We start from the raw sequence: 12,513 nt of genomic DNA on the forward strand, positions 1-12,513 counted from the left end.
CTTCTTGGCTTTGTAATAAATATTGAACTTCTCTATTTTTTTAAATTTGAACTTCTAGTTTTTATTTGAAATGGGAAAACCAGTTTACATAAACTTTCTTGAACTGCTCTGTTTTTCTAATTTGACCTTCATGGTTTTCTAATAAACATTGAACTTCTCTGTTATTTAAATTTGAACCTCTAGGTTTCTTCTAGAAAAAGGAGAAAATCAAGATTTTTATAAATTTTGAGTGGTGCTATTTTTCATTTGAACTTCATAGCTTTTCCTTTAGTAACAAGGGAAAATCCTAGTTTTGTAATAAAAATTAAACCTCAATGTTATTTAAGTTTGAACTTCTAGGATCTTTTAAGAAATGGGTAAAATCTTTTTCTATAATATTCTAAAAATCTAGGTTTTGGAATATACATTGAACTGCTACTTTTTTTAATTTGAACTTTTAAGTTGCTTTATTATTTAATTATGTCACTTCGACAATGATGGCGGAACTTGCCACTGTCGGATCGAGCGATTGCCGTGATCGTGCTCCATCCACCCACTCCTACACGAGTGCGAAGCCGGGTGGAAGTGGGTCGCAAATTACTAGGATTTAGTATACAATCTTTTTTATTCTTCAAAATTCTTGGGGAATAGTACGCAAAGTTTTAGATACCGGCAATTTTTTTGAGTTTTTCCTCTAAAATCTCCGGTACATTTTTGCACATGGATTTCTTTTTATTGATTTTATTTTTTTCGAACTTCATGTTTTCTTTAAAATGAAGTATTGTACTTTTATTCCTAAACTTTTTGTGTTTCTTTGGTTGAACTTCCCGGCTTTTACGCACTTATTTTTTTATTTTTTTATTCTATGAATTCTATGTTTTTCCTAGTTGAACTTATAGGTTTCTTTTTTTCAGTTTCCAAACAGTAATACATGCGAGCAAGTGCTACCTGACACACATACATACGAGTACTACATGCAATGCTTTTTTGGTGAACTCACGTGACTAGAATACATATGAAAACTAATATATATTTTTCATATTGCTAATTGTATAGTACATGAAACAAACAAGCATACTCTATGCTTTGTACATGGAACACACTAGCGACAAGTCAAAAAAACACAATCTAAGAAGTGCGAGAGAAAGAAATAAATCCCCCCACACACACACACACACCTCTCTCTGTCTCTCTCTTCTCATTTTCTTTAACCACGAACACCAACATCAACTAAACTCTCTTAGAAGTATCTCTCTCGCAGTCATGTCAACTACAACAGTAGCATACCACGTAGCAGCCAGAAAGAGACGGTGGCATCGGGGTGGGCACAACAACTAGCAATGGCCGGCAGCAAATAGCAACAGAAGCAACCACGTCGCACGCACTGTCAGAGAAAGAGAAATGCACTGGCAGAGAAAAAGAGATGTCTAGCGGCAGCCACTGGCATCAGTCTTTTTCTAGGTTCTAAAACTGAATTTACAAGTTGTTAATTGTACAATCAATAAAGGTTCAGTTCAAGCAAACATCAAAACTTCATTTCAGTCAAAAAAATATTGTACTATCCATGAAGAATAGATCAACAAAATTTTAGATAAGCTTAATGGTTTAGTTCAAGCAAACATCAAAACTAGTACATTCAGAAATAAATGGGTGGTGCTAGCTCGCTGGACAGCAAGATGGGTTGTCATTGTTCTTCTGCAACTACTGTCTGCAATTGCTCTGCTCATCACTGGACGGCAACTTAAGTACATCCACATGGGTGGCCAAATGCTACACATCTAAAGTAGCGCAACAAGTTATTTTCTCTTGTAATTTTCTGTTAAATTACAGAATCTTTAGAACAACAACAACTAATTTCGCCTCACAGCAGAAACCAATAGCGACATCATGCACACACAGAACATGCCATCCGCGGCCTTCGCACTGGTTGGCTGATGTTAGGAGGTCATGTGTCGCTCCGGTGAATCTGTGATTCAACAAAGAGAAAGCCAAGGAAAAATTCACAAACATGAGAGTGAGTGTGGAGTAACATCAAACTGGACTTCTATCTGACGCAAAGTTGAACTTCGAATCTAAAGAATTAGTGGAAGAAGAAGAGCAACAGAAAACGAGCTGATCACTCTGTTCGTTCTTGCGTTGGAGGAAGCAACCAGGAGCACGCGAGGTAATGGACTCGAGCCATACAGGGGGTTCTACCACACCGTGCACTGCAGTTCAATCACCAGCGGGATGAGGGATTGAGCTCATGATCTAGAAGACCAGAAGCACCCCCAGTTTTGCTCAGCTAGTTACCTTTTCTCCTCCTTCAATCTCCACGTGAGTAATTAAGATGCGTTGCTTTCTTCTGCCCTTGTGTTGATACAACAAGTCACCTGTATCTTCATGCACTTTTTTCTTGTTAATCACAGAACTAATTAGAGAGCAGTGTCAATGTCACGAAGAACAAAACTCACAAGTAGATTTTGGAATGGAATAGTACTTGAACGACATCGTTGACAAAGGTGGACTTCGGGATGATGAGCGGGGAGGTGATGGAGGAAGGGGCGCCGATGGTGGGGTTGGTGCAGACGCCCCCGTGGTGGCCGATAGTGCCCTGCCAGGAGTGCCGTCATAGGTGGCGGTGGCATGGCGGCTGACAGAGATACCGGGGAGGCGCACATGGCCGGGAGAGAGCAGTGAGGAGGCGCGCGAGGCATGGGTTCGTCGCCGGGAGGAGATACTGGGCGAGGTCGGAGGCAAGCTGGATGTTCGGGGAGGCGCGGCAGCGTAGAGGGACGGATGGATGCGCGCCGGCGTTGGGGGTCGATGAGTAGCGACGCGTTGTAGAGGAGGGTGGGCGGCGGTGGCAGCGCGACAGGGGAGGGAGAAGGTGGCGGCGCGATTTGGGGAGGGATGAGGTGGTGGCGGAGCGATCCGGGAAGGGGATGTGGCGGGGCGATCCGGGGACGGGGGTGTAGCGGCGCGATCCAAGGAGAATGGCGGAGGTGGCGGCGTGATCCGCGGAGGTGGCGGCAATCTTGGGAGGGCGGCGGAGGTGGCGGCTCGATTTTGGGAGTTTGTCTGATGTGCAAAGTTTCGGGAGTTTTGGAACAACTCGTCGCTGTCTATATAGTGCGTGCCGTGATCCAAATAGTTATTCTGATCCTGAGATATCCTGGGATTAGAATACTGCTACTATATATTCTGATCACGGGATCAGAATAATATTCTGATCACAACATGAACTTCCCGAGTAACGCGCCTGACCTTCTCCGAGTACTAGGTTGAACTTCAACTTAAAGGTGTTCAAATGGGGCTTGCGATATACTGTTGGAAAGCTATCGACACCAGTATCATGACCCAAGTTAAATTTTTGACAAAATGTAAGCGGTTTAAGAGAAGTTTTGAAAACCGTTTTTTCTTCGTACAAAAAACATGAATCGTATTTTTGATCGCATTTCTAAACCGTTTATCGCAATGAGGCAAATAATATGGCGTTGGAAAGCTGCTTCAAAACCGCTCCTTTGACATGTTGAAAGTTTTCTCTAATTCCCTATGGATAAAGAGTAATTTGGAAAATCGTAAAATTTCGCAAACGAATAACCGATTTCGTATTTTCAATGTAATTTCTAAACGGCTAATCCAATTGAGGCAAATGATAGGGCGTTGGAAAGCTTGTGAAAATGCGCTACTTTTTCATGTTGAAAGTTTTTTCTAATTTTGAACGGTTTAAAAGTAATTTAGAAAACGATCCAAGTTGCACCGAGTTTGTATTTTGAAATTAGTTTTTTAACCGTGCGTCCGGATGCAACAAATGATATGGCGTTGGAAAGATTGAGGAAATGCGAAACTTTTTTGTATATATTATTTCTCTCAATTCCTTACTGTTTTATGTCAATTTTGAAAATGGCTAAAAACGTATTTTTGCCGTAATTTCTAGAAACTTTATCGGAATGGGGCAAATAATATACCGATGAAAAGCTAAGGAAAATGCAAAACTTTTTCATATTGATGGTTTTCTCTGATTCCTAGCCGTTTTCAAGTAATTTTGAAAACGACGGGATCATTCGTTCTGCCTTTATCACGAAACAGATTCTTTAAAAATGCACCGCATGAAGAACCTGAACTTCTTGGCATGTCTACTTGAACTTCACTATGTTTTTCACGTGCTTTTTTTGCCCGTACCTCTGGATCCACTGCTCGTAGCTCTCCATCCACTCACTGAAATTGAGCAAGTGATATAGTGATGGAAAGCTATTGTAAACACGCAACTTTTCCGTGTTGATCATTTTTTCATACTTGTGACGATTTTAGAAGTTTTTTATCTAAAATTCATTCAGCGTAGTAGTTGAACTTCCTGCTGTTTTCACGTTGAACTTCTGTAAAGTATTTTTGTTTGTAATTTTCTCATCCATTCGTCAGTGTTACACAAACGATATTCCTTTTGTACAAACCTCTCTCACAATAATTTTATTAACTTTCTCCGCCCGAGGACTTGAACTTGCACAAATGATATTCCTATTGTTCTGATGTAAATTAGAAAATGATGAGATCATGATTTCTGCCTTCATCATGAATGGAAAAGCACTGCGTGAAGTAGTTGAACTTCTCGGGCATGTCTGTTTGAACTTCACTCCATTTTTGACGTGTTGTTTTTTGCACTGCTTGAAGTAATTGAACTTCTGGGGCATGTTTGTTTGAACTTCACTCTGTTTCACTTTATTGTATTTTTCTTATATGAAATACACACCATGTAGTACGTGAACTTCCGGTTGTTATCACTTTGAATTTCTCTCTGGTTTGAGAGAGTTATTTTAAAACACAAAAACATAATTTTTTTATGTATTTTGGACATCTAAATACACGGTGTACCTCTCTCACAAGAATTTTTTGAACTTTTCCTCGCCGAGTACTTGAACTTCTAACAACTTTTTTTCATTTATGGGTTGTTTTTAAAAGTGCAAAAAAAGGCGTTGTGTTTTTTATTTTTTGAACAAGTAAATCCTAGGTTTTAATAAACTCCGAACTTCTCTGTTATTCCAATTTGAACATCACCTTTTCATATTTTGAGTAAAGAATAGTATTCGATTTTTATACAGAAAGCTTATGAATCGGTGGAAAGCTTATGAATCGCAACAAGTTTTTCATGTACACATGTGTTACAAATTCGTTGCCGTTTGAGAGCAGTTTTTTAAATAGCAAAACAACGTTGTTTTTTACCTTTGAAAACAACATGTAAATGAACGACGGACATCTCGTAAATATAATTTTTGAACCATGCAGGGTGGGGCACGTGAACTTCTTGCAACAAACTTTAAGGCTTTTAGTTTCATATTCTTTAATTCTCTTCTGAAACGCATTCCGTGAAGTAGTTGAACTTCCCACTGTTTTCACCTTGAACTTCTGTCACGTATTTTTGTTCAAACTCTCTTACAAGAATTTATGAACTTTCTCGGGTAGAGCACTTGAACTTCTAGCAACAATTTTTTTAGCATTTTCTTTTTCATTCTTTTTTTAATACAAAATGCACACCGTGTAGTACGTGAACTTCTGGCTCTTATCAATTTTAATGTCCCTTTGCTTCTCTTTAGTAACATAAAAAATCTGAGTTTTTATAGACATCAAACCACTCTAACTTTTATATTCTCATTTGAAACGCATTTTGTATAGTAGTTGAACTTCTCGCTGTTTTGGACGTCTATGTGTCATAGTTTTTGAACTTGTTTAAGGCTTCACCTTTTTTTAGTTTTTTTACATTAAACATGAAGGAAATATGCCCTAGAGGCAATAATAAAGTTATTATTTATTTCCTTATATCATGATAAATGTTTATTATTCATGCTAGAATTGTATTAAACGGAAACATAATACATGTGTGAATACATAGACAAACAGAGTGTCACTAGTATGCCTCTACTTGACTAGCTCATTAATCAAAGATGGTTATGTTTCCTAACCATGGACAAAGAGTTGTTATTTGATTAACGGGATCACATCATTGGATGAATGATCTGATTGACATGACCCATTCCATTAGCTTAGCACCCGATCGTTTAGTATGTTGCTATTGCTTTCTTCATGACTTATACATGTTCCTATGACTATGAGATTATGCAACTCCCGTTTGCCAGAGGAACGCTTTGTGTGCTACCAAACGTCACAACGTAACTGGGTGATTATAAAGGTGCTCTACAGGTGTCTCCAAAGGTACATGTTGGGTTGGCGTATTTCGAGATTAGGATTTGTCACTCCGATTGTCGGAGAGGTATCTCTGGGCCCTCTCGGTAATGCACATCACATAAGCCTTGCAAGCATTGCAACTAATGAATTAGTTGTGAGATGATGTATTACGGAATGAGTAAAGAGACTTGCCGGTAACGAGATTGAACTAGGTATTGAGATACCGACGATCGAATCTCGGGTAAGTAACATACCGATGACAAAGGGAACAACGTATGTTGTTATGCGGTCTGACCAATAAAGATCTTCATAGAATATGTGGGAGCCAATATGAGCATCCAGGTTCCGCTATTGGTTATTGACCGGAGACGTGTCTCGGTCATGTCTACATTGTTCTCGAACCCGTAGGGTCCGCACGCTTAAAGTTTTGGTGACAGTTATATTATGAGTTTATGCATTTTGATGTACCAAAGTTTGTTCGGAGTCCCGGATGTGATCACGGACATGACGAGGAGTCTCGAAATGGTCGAGACATAAAGATTGATATATTGGAAGCCTATATTTGGATATCGGAAGTGTTCTGGGTGAAATCGGGATTTTACCGGAGTATTGGGAGGTTACCAGAACCCCCCGGGAGGTATATGGGCCTTAGTGGGCTTTAGTGGAAGAGAGGAGAGGTGGCCAGGGCTGGGCCACGCGCCCCTCCCCCCCCCCTAGTCCGAATAGGACAAGGAGAGGGGGCCGGCGCCCCCCTTCCTTCTCTCTCTCCTCTTTCCCTCCTCCCGAATCCTATTCCAACTAGGAAAGGGGGGGAATCCTACTCCCGGAGGGAGTAGGACTCCTCCTGGCGCGCCCTCTCCTGGCCGGCCGCACCCCCCCCCCTTTGATCCTTTATATACGGAGGCAGAGGGCACCCCTAGACACACAAGTTGATCCACGTGATCATATTCTTAGCCGTGTGCGGTGCCCCCTTCCACCATAGTCCTCGATAATATTGTAGCGGTGCTTAGGCGAAGCCCTGCGACGGTAGTACATCAAGATCGTCACCACGCCGTCGTGCTGACGGAACTCTTCCCCGACACTTTGCTGGATCGGAGTCCGGGGATCGTCATCGAGCTGAACGTGTGCTAGAACTCGGAGGTGCCGTAGTTTCGGTGCTTGATCGGTCGGGCCGTGAAGACGTACGACTACATCAACCACGTTGTGCTAACGCTTCCGTTGTCGATCTACAAGGGTACGTAGGTCACACTCTCCCCTCTCGTTGCTATGCATCACCATGATCTTGCGTGTGCGTAGGAAATTTTTTGAAATTACTACGTTCCCCAACAAAACATACTAAAAGCACTTTTTTGCATCAAAGCATACTATTAAACTTCATGAAACAATAGGAAATAAGAAATTAGATAACCCGATGTACAAATGGGGGCCAAATAAACAAACGATCTTATTCCCTTTCATACGGCTCACTGAATTTCACATGTGCAAATGGACTTCACTTAGTTGTCTCACCTTCATCATACAACTTGTACATCCAAGCCCAAAATCAAAATCAAAACCATGCCTCTCCAAACACAACATGTGCATAGAGAGAGCTATAGTTGTTCCTTCCCAGCTATATGTGAACTTCTAAGGTCGATGTATTTTTTCTGTAGTAGATGCATACCAACTACGGGGAGGAGAATCTTTTTGTTAGTAACGGGAAAAGTTCGAGTTTTGTAATAAATATCAAACTGCTCCAGTTTTTTGAAATTGAACTTTTTGGTCTATTGTTTACTAACGAGGAAAATCTGGGTTTTTCATATACATTAAACTATTCTATTTTTAAAAATTGAACTTCTTGGTTTTTCAATTTGGACTTGGTGTTATTTATTTTAGTAACGGAAAAAATCCTAGTTTCTTAATAAACATCGACCTATTCCGTATTTTAAAAATAAACTTCTAAGTTTTTTGAACAGAGATAATCCCTTTTTATATGAATTTGTTTGAGATGCTTTTTTTAATTTGATCTTCTTACGGTTTCTATAAACATTGAACTTCTTCATATTTTTAAATTTGAACCTCTAGGCTTTAAATCCATAAAAATTATTATTGGTTTCAGTTTTTAGACACGAGAAAAATCTTATTGTTATATTAACATTGAACTGCTCGCCTTTTTAAATTTGAGGCTCCTTTTTTATTTTTTAAAAATGGAACATCCTTCTTTTTGTAAATATGAGTTGTTTTCTATTATTTGAATTTAAACTTATTTGAACTTCATGGGTTTTTTAGGGGGATAATTCTTTTTAAACTTTTTTAGCTTTACCTTTTTATTTTAATTTGAACTTCATTTTATTCTTTAGTAACGAGAAAACATCTGAGTTTTTTTAACCTTTGAACTTCTCTCTTTTTTGACTTTGAACTTCTTAGAAAAAAATATGGTTTTAAATAAGTAAACAACTTTCTAAGTTTTTAAATTTGAACTTCTAGGTTCTTTGACCTTCTCGGTTATTTCAAATTGAACTTCTAGGGTTTTTGACACTAGTGCTAGTGTCAAAAACGTTCTTATATTATGGGATAGAGGGATCATTCTTCAATATAAATATTGAATTACTTTGTTATTTTAATTTTGAACTTTTTGGTGCTTTGAGAAACATGAAACTTCTTGACATAGTATAGAATCTTTTAGGTATACCCACAAAATTCTTGAGTTTTTTCCTCTAAAATCTCTGGTATGTTTTTTTGCACATTGATTTTTTAGTGATGTTTCTCTTTTTTTTGAACTTCACTTTTTCTCGAAAATGAACTATTGGCTTTTTGTTTCTCAACTTTCTGTGTTTCTCTCGTGAACTTTTCCAGTCTGTACGTATTTTTTTTCTTCTATGAAATTTGTGTGGTTTCATACCTGAACTTTAAGTTTTCTGTTCTTTGAACTTCCTAGCGGCAATACATGCAAGAAAGCGCTGTGTAACTGTTCTTTGAACTTCCTAGCGGCAATACATGCAAGAAAGCGCTATGTAACATACTACCAACAATTTACCAATTGAAGAGGACATGAAACAGGCAAAGCATAGTATATGCCTGCACTACCCACTATTCAGAGAAAGACACACCCACTAAGTGCCAGATAAAGAAATACTTTTTTTTCTAAAGTTAGTGGTTTCTATCCAGCACACACCCACTATATCCTATATGCGCTCTCTCTCTCTCTCTCTCTCTCTCTCTCTCTTCTCATTTCTTTAACTAAGGACGGCAGCAGCGCTCATCTCTTAAAAGAAATCTCTCTCTCTGTCATTTTAAACTGCAGCAACAGCGTACCAACAAAACTCTAAACAGTGATCTGTTCCATCTTCATAAATCCAAAACAGAGGAAATTTCACTAATAGAAAAATGGCAGCCGTTTAGGTGTGAGGAGACCATGACGGGCCACAAGTTTTCATGGCTGGGGACACAGTAGTTGAACGTGCCCATTTGAGTCTTCTTTTCGGACACAATATCATGGCCGGGCGTACGAACCAGATAGACTGTCCACCAAGTGTGCGTTGGCTCGGCTGGCTCCCCAACCCAAACAAACGAGTCTTCTCGCACACACGCTACCACTCCGGCTCAGCATTAGTGTGGCATCTTTGCCCTGCTATTTCACCAGTCCTTCCTTGACATATACTCTCCTCCTGGTGGTGTGTGTTTTACTTCAACATTTTGCTGGGATCATAAGATGGCAAGATATGGTGGTGCAGTACGGGCTAGCTGCCGGATGTTCGACCATCAAGGACTACTGAGTCAGTCACTGAAAAACATGGGGCTTGGTTCGTGTTGTGCCTCCGGGGCAGATGAGTCCAGGTAGTAGTACATCCTGCCTCGAGGACTGCTGGTTCAGGACTGAAAAGTGCCAAACGCAGCACACAACTTGTCAGCAGAATTTGAGCTTTTGCAGGAATCACTCCCATGCTATTTTGTGTAGTATACTGTCATACTGTGTGATGCGAGCATACCAGAGTAGAAGACTCGAGGCAGGCATGTTTCCAAATATACTTCACTCGGATTGCAGTAGCAAACACCGGATTTTGGACAATTATAGCAGCTTCAGGCCATATGTATTCACATGCACTGCACTGCTCCTTTCCACAAGATTACAAGGCCGTATTTATGAGCGCGGTCGAAGAAGAGCGAAGGGAATAAATCCAAACAGCAAACGAAAGAAGATCAGAATTGGGAAAAGATCTACTAGCACAGGAAGGTCGAAAATAAGCTGTAATTAATCGATTAATCGAGTCGCAACCTCAAAAGAGAACCAACTCCCCTCTTCCTTTCAAGAAGGGAGCAAAAATTAATCGAGTCTTCTGTACTCAGTTTGAAGTCTTCACAATAAGTCTCCCTTTACAGGATGGTGGGCAGCAGGATCCGGGGTGTTGTGTTCACGAACGGTCGGCAGCTCCGTCGTTGAACGGCCCGGGGCTGCATACTTGAACGGCTCAAGGCTGCTTTGGGAGGACTCGGGGCGCTGCTGCAGATGGGATCAGGGTGAGGGTGCTCTCCACTGCCCTGAAGAAAATGCCCTGCAGGACAAAACACACACGCAAGAACCTTGCGATATAAGTGCGCGATGGATTTAGGCGCTACAGGATCAGTAGAAAATGAACTGCAGAGTGCATACGAGTCGACCTTCACTCCAACGCTCAGGAGGTGCCGAGCGTGACGGAGGATGCCGGTGACGCGCAACCATGGCGCGGCCAGCTGCAGGTTGTGGCCTCCTCCATCTGAAGTTCGACGCCTCCTCGATCTGCAGGATAGCACACCATCCGCACGCGGGCTGGTGGTCACCGGAGAGTGGAGGGTGGTGAAGGATCCTCGCTGGATCGGGCTTCCACGAGGTGCTCTGGCAGGTGGTGTTGCGCGTCATCGGCTGGGGTCGGGGCTGCGGTTGCGTCGCCGGCGGGGGTGGGGCTGCGGCGGCGCCGTCGACAGGGGCGTGGCTGCGGCTGCGTGGCGGTGGCGGCGTCACTGGCTAGGGTCTGGGCAGCGGGATGGGTGCTCCCACGACGTCGACGGTGAGGAAGGAGGAGATCGGTCAAAGGGAAGGGCGGGCATGGCGGCGCCCGGCTTGCCGGCGGGGCGGGAGTTGAAGGGGGCGGGGGCGGGGGCAGCGACGCCTGGTGGAGGCGGGGTCAGGGGGAGCTCGGCGTCGCTGGGACTGGGGAGATCCGGAGGTTGGGGATCGGGCGAGGTGGTGGACGAGGAGGCGTGGAGTGGGCTTGTTTTTTTCTTCGTGGGTTTCGGTAGCTCGGGAACGTGTCTTCGGGCCTATATAGCGCCGACCGTGATCCGAATAACTATTCTGATCTTCGGATTAGAATAGTGCTACTCTCTATATATATATTATCGAATGTCTCGTACGACCATTCATACATACACATGTATGTGTGTGTATAATTTGGTATATACAATTTCTCCTAGAATCTGCAGATCATTACATATGAACGCATTATAGCTTGTAATAGTATTCTTCTTTGGGATCTATGACCTGATCGAGCAAAAATCTAGCTATTTCCTTTTAGATTGCTCGTATGCGAGCTGATGGTAGGAGCTTATCCCGCATCTCCATCTTTAAAGAAAGAGATCAATATGCATGTATTAGTTGTGTGTATATATATTAGATAATTATGTAAAAATTGTGAATAGTGTTCTGGCAAACATACCCATTGGTCTCTATCAGTTCTGGTCCTTTCGGACGTCATCATGCGAATGTTCTCGCAAACGTAGTATGCACATAAATCAGTCCTCGACACCTGCTTCAGGGTCTTTATGAGAAAATAATTCAATCAGATAATAATTAATCAAGCATGATAATGGTATTGAAACTAGAATTAAAGAGGTGGTAGCTAGCTAGTATTAGCTACTTAATTAACTAGATAATTTCCCCGCATGTTGCTGCGGGACATCCGTGTACAACTTTCTATAAATATTTGTTTTGCCATGGAAAATCATATCATCAATGTCTGAAATTTACTTATTTCTAGTCAGTTTTCATGTGGACTTAAATCCTAAGTACCTCTTTAATAAATGAACTCAACTAACATCAACAGAGATAGACTATGTATAAATGAAAATGACCGAATGATGGGTACCAAACAAAAAGGCGTTGACCAACAATGGAATATGTGTTCATATTTGACATTTCCAAGTGTATTAAGTATGTTCATTCACCGTCAATTTTACATTTGGATAATGGAAAACATTACACGCGTACATTCTTGATAGATGAACATGATGTTAGCTGATCAGTTTATATTTCAAGAGGACGGTCATAGAAAGTAAGGAACAATGAGAGGCATGACAAATAGTTAAACTCTAAATGGGTAGATCTAAATCCCAATGCAATTTGTATCTAGGATATCGTCA

The 12,513-nt window shown here is 41.2% G+C and overlaps 1 long non-coding RNA gene across 4 annotated transcripts; it reads right to left on the reverse strand.

The window, feature by feature from the left end:
- Positions 1–9,383: 9,383 nt before the first annotated feature.
- On the reverse strand, positions 9,384–11,587 carry LOC125513808 (uncharacterized). 4 transcript variants are annotated; one of them, XR_015608356.1, is made up of 3 exons: positions 10,777–11,398; positions 10,107–10,670; positions 9,384–9,993 (listed from the first exon to the last, which is right to left on the reverse strand). It is a non-coding gene; the product is annotated as an uncharacterized LOC125513808 (long non-coding RNA). The 4 variants fall into 4 exon arrangements; XR_015608357.1 differs by having other exon boundaries at positions 9,384–10,020; XR_015608355.1 differs by having other exon boundaries at positions 9,384–10,670; positions 10,777–11,587.
- Between the last annotated feature and the right edge of the window lie 926 nt (positions 11,588–12,513).

Source organism: Triticum urartu, chromosome 6A (assembly GCF_056163025.1).
Source record: "Triticum urartu cultivar PI428250 chromosome 6A, HENAU_Tu73, whole genome shotgun sequence".
NCBI classification, from domain to species: Eukaryota; Viridiplantae; Streptophyta; class Magnoliopsida; order Poales; family Poaceae; genus Triticum; species Triticum urartu.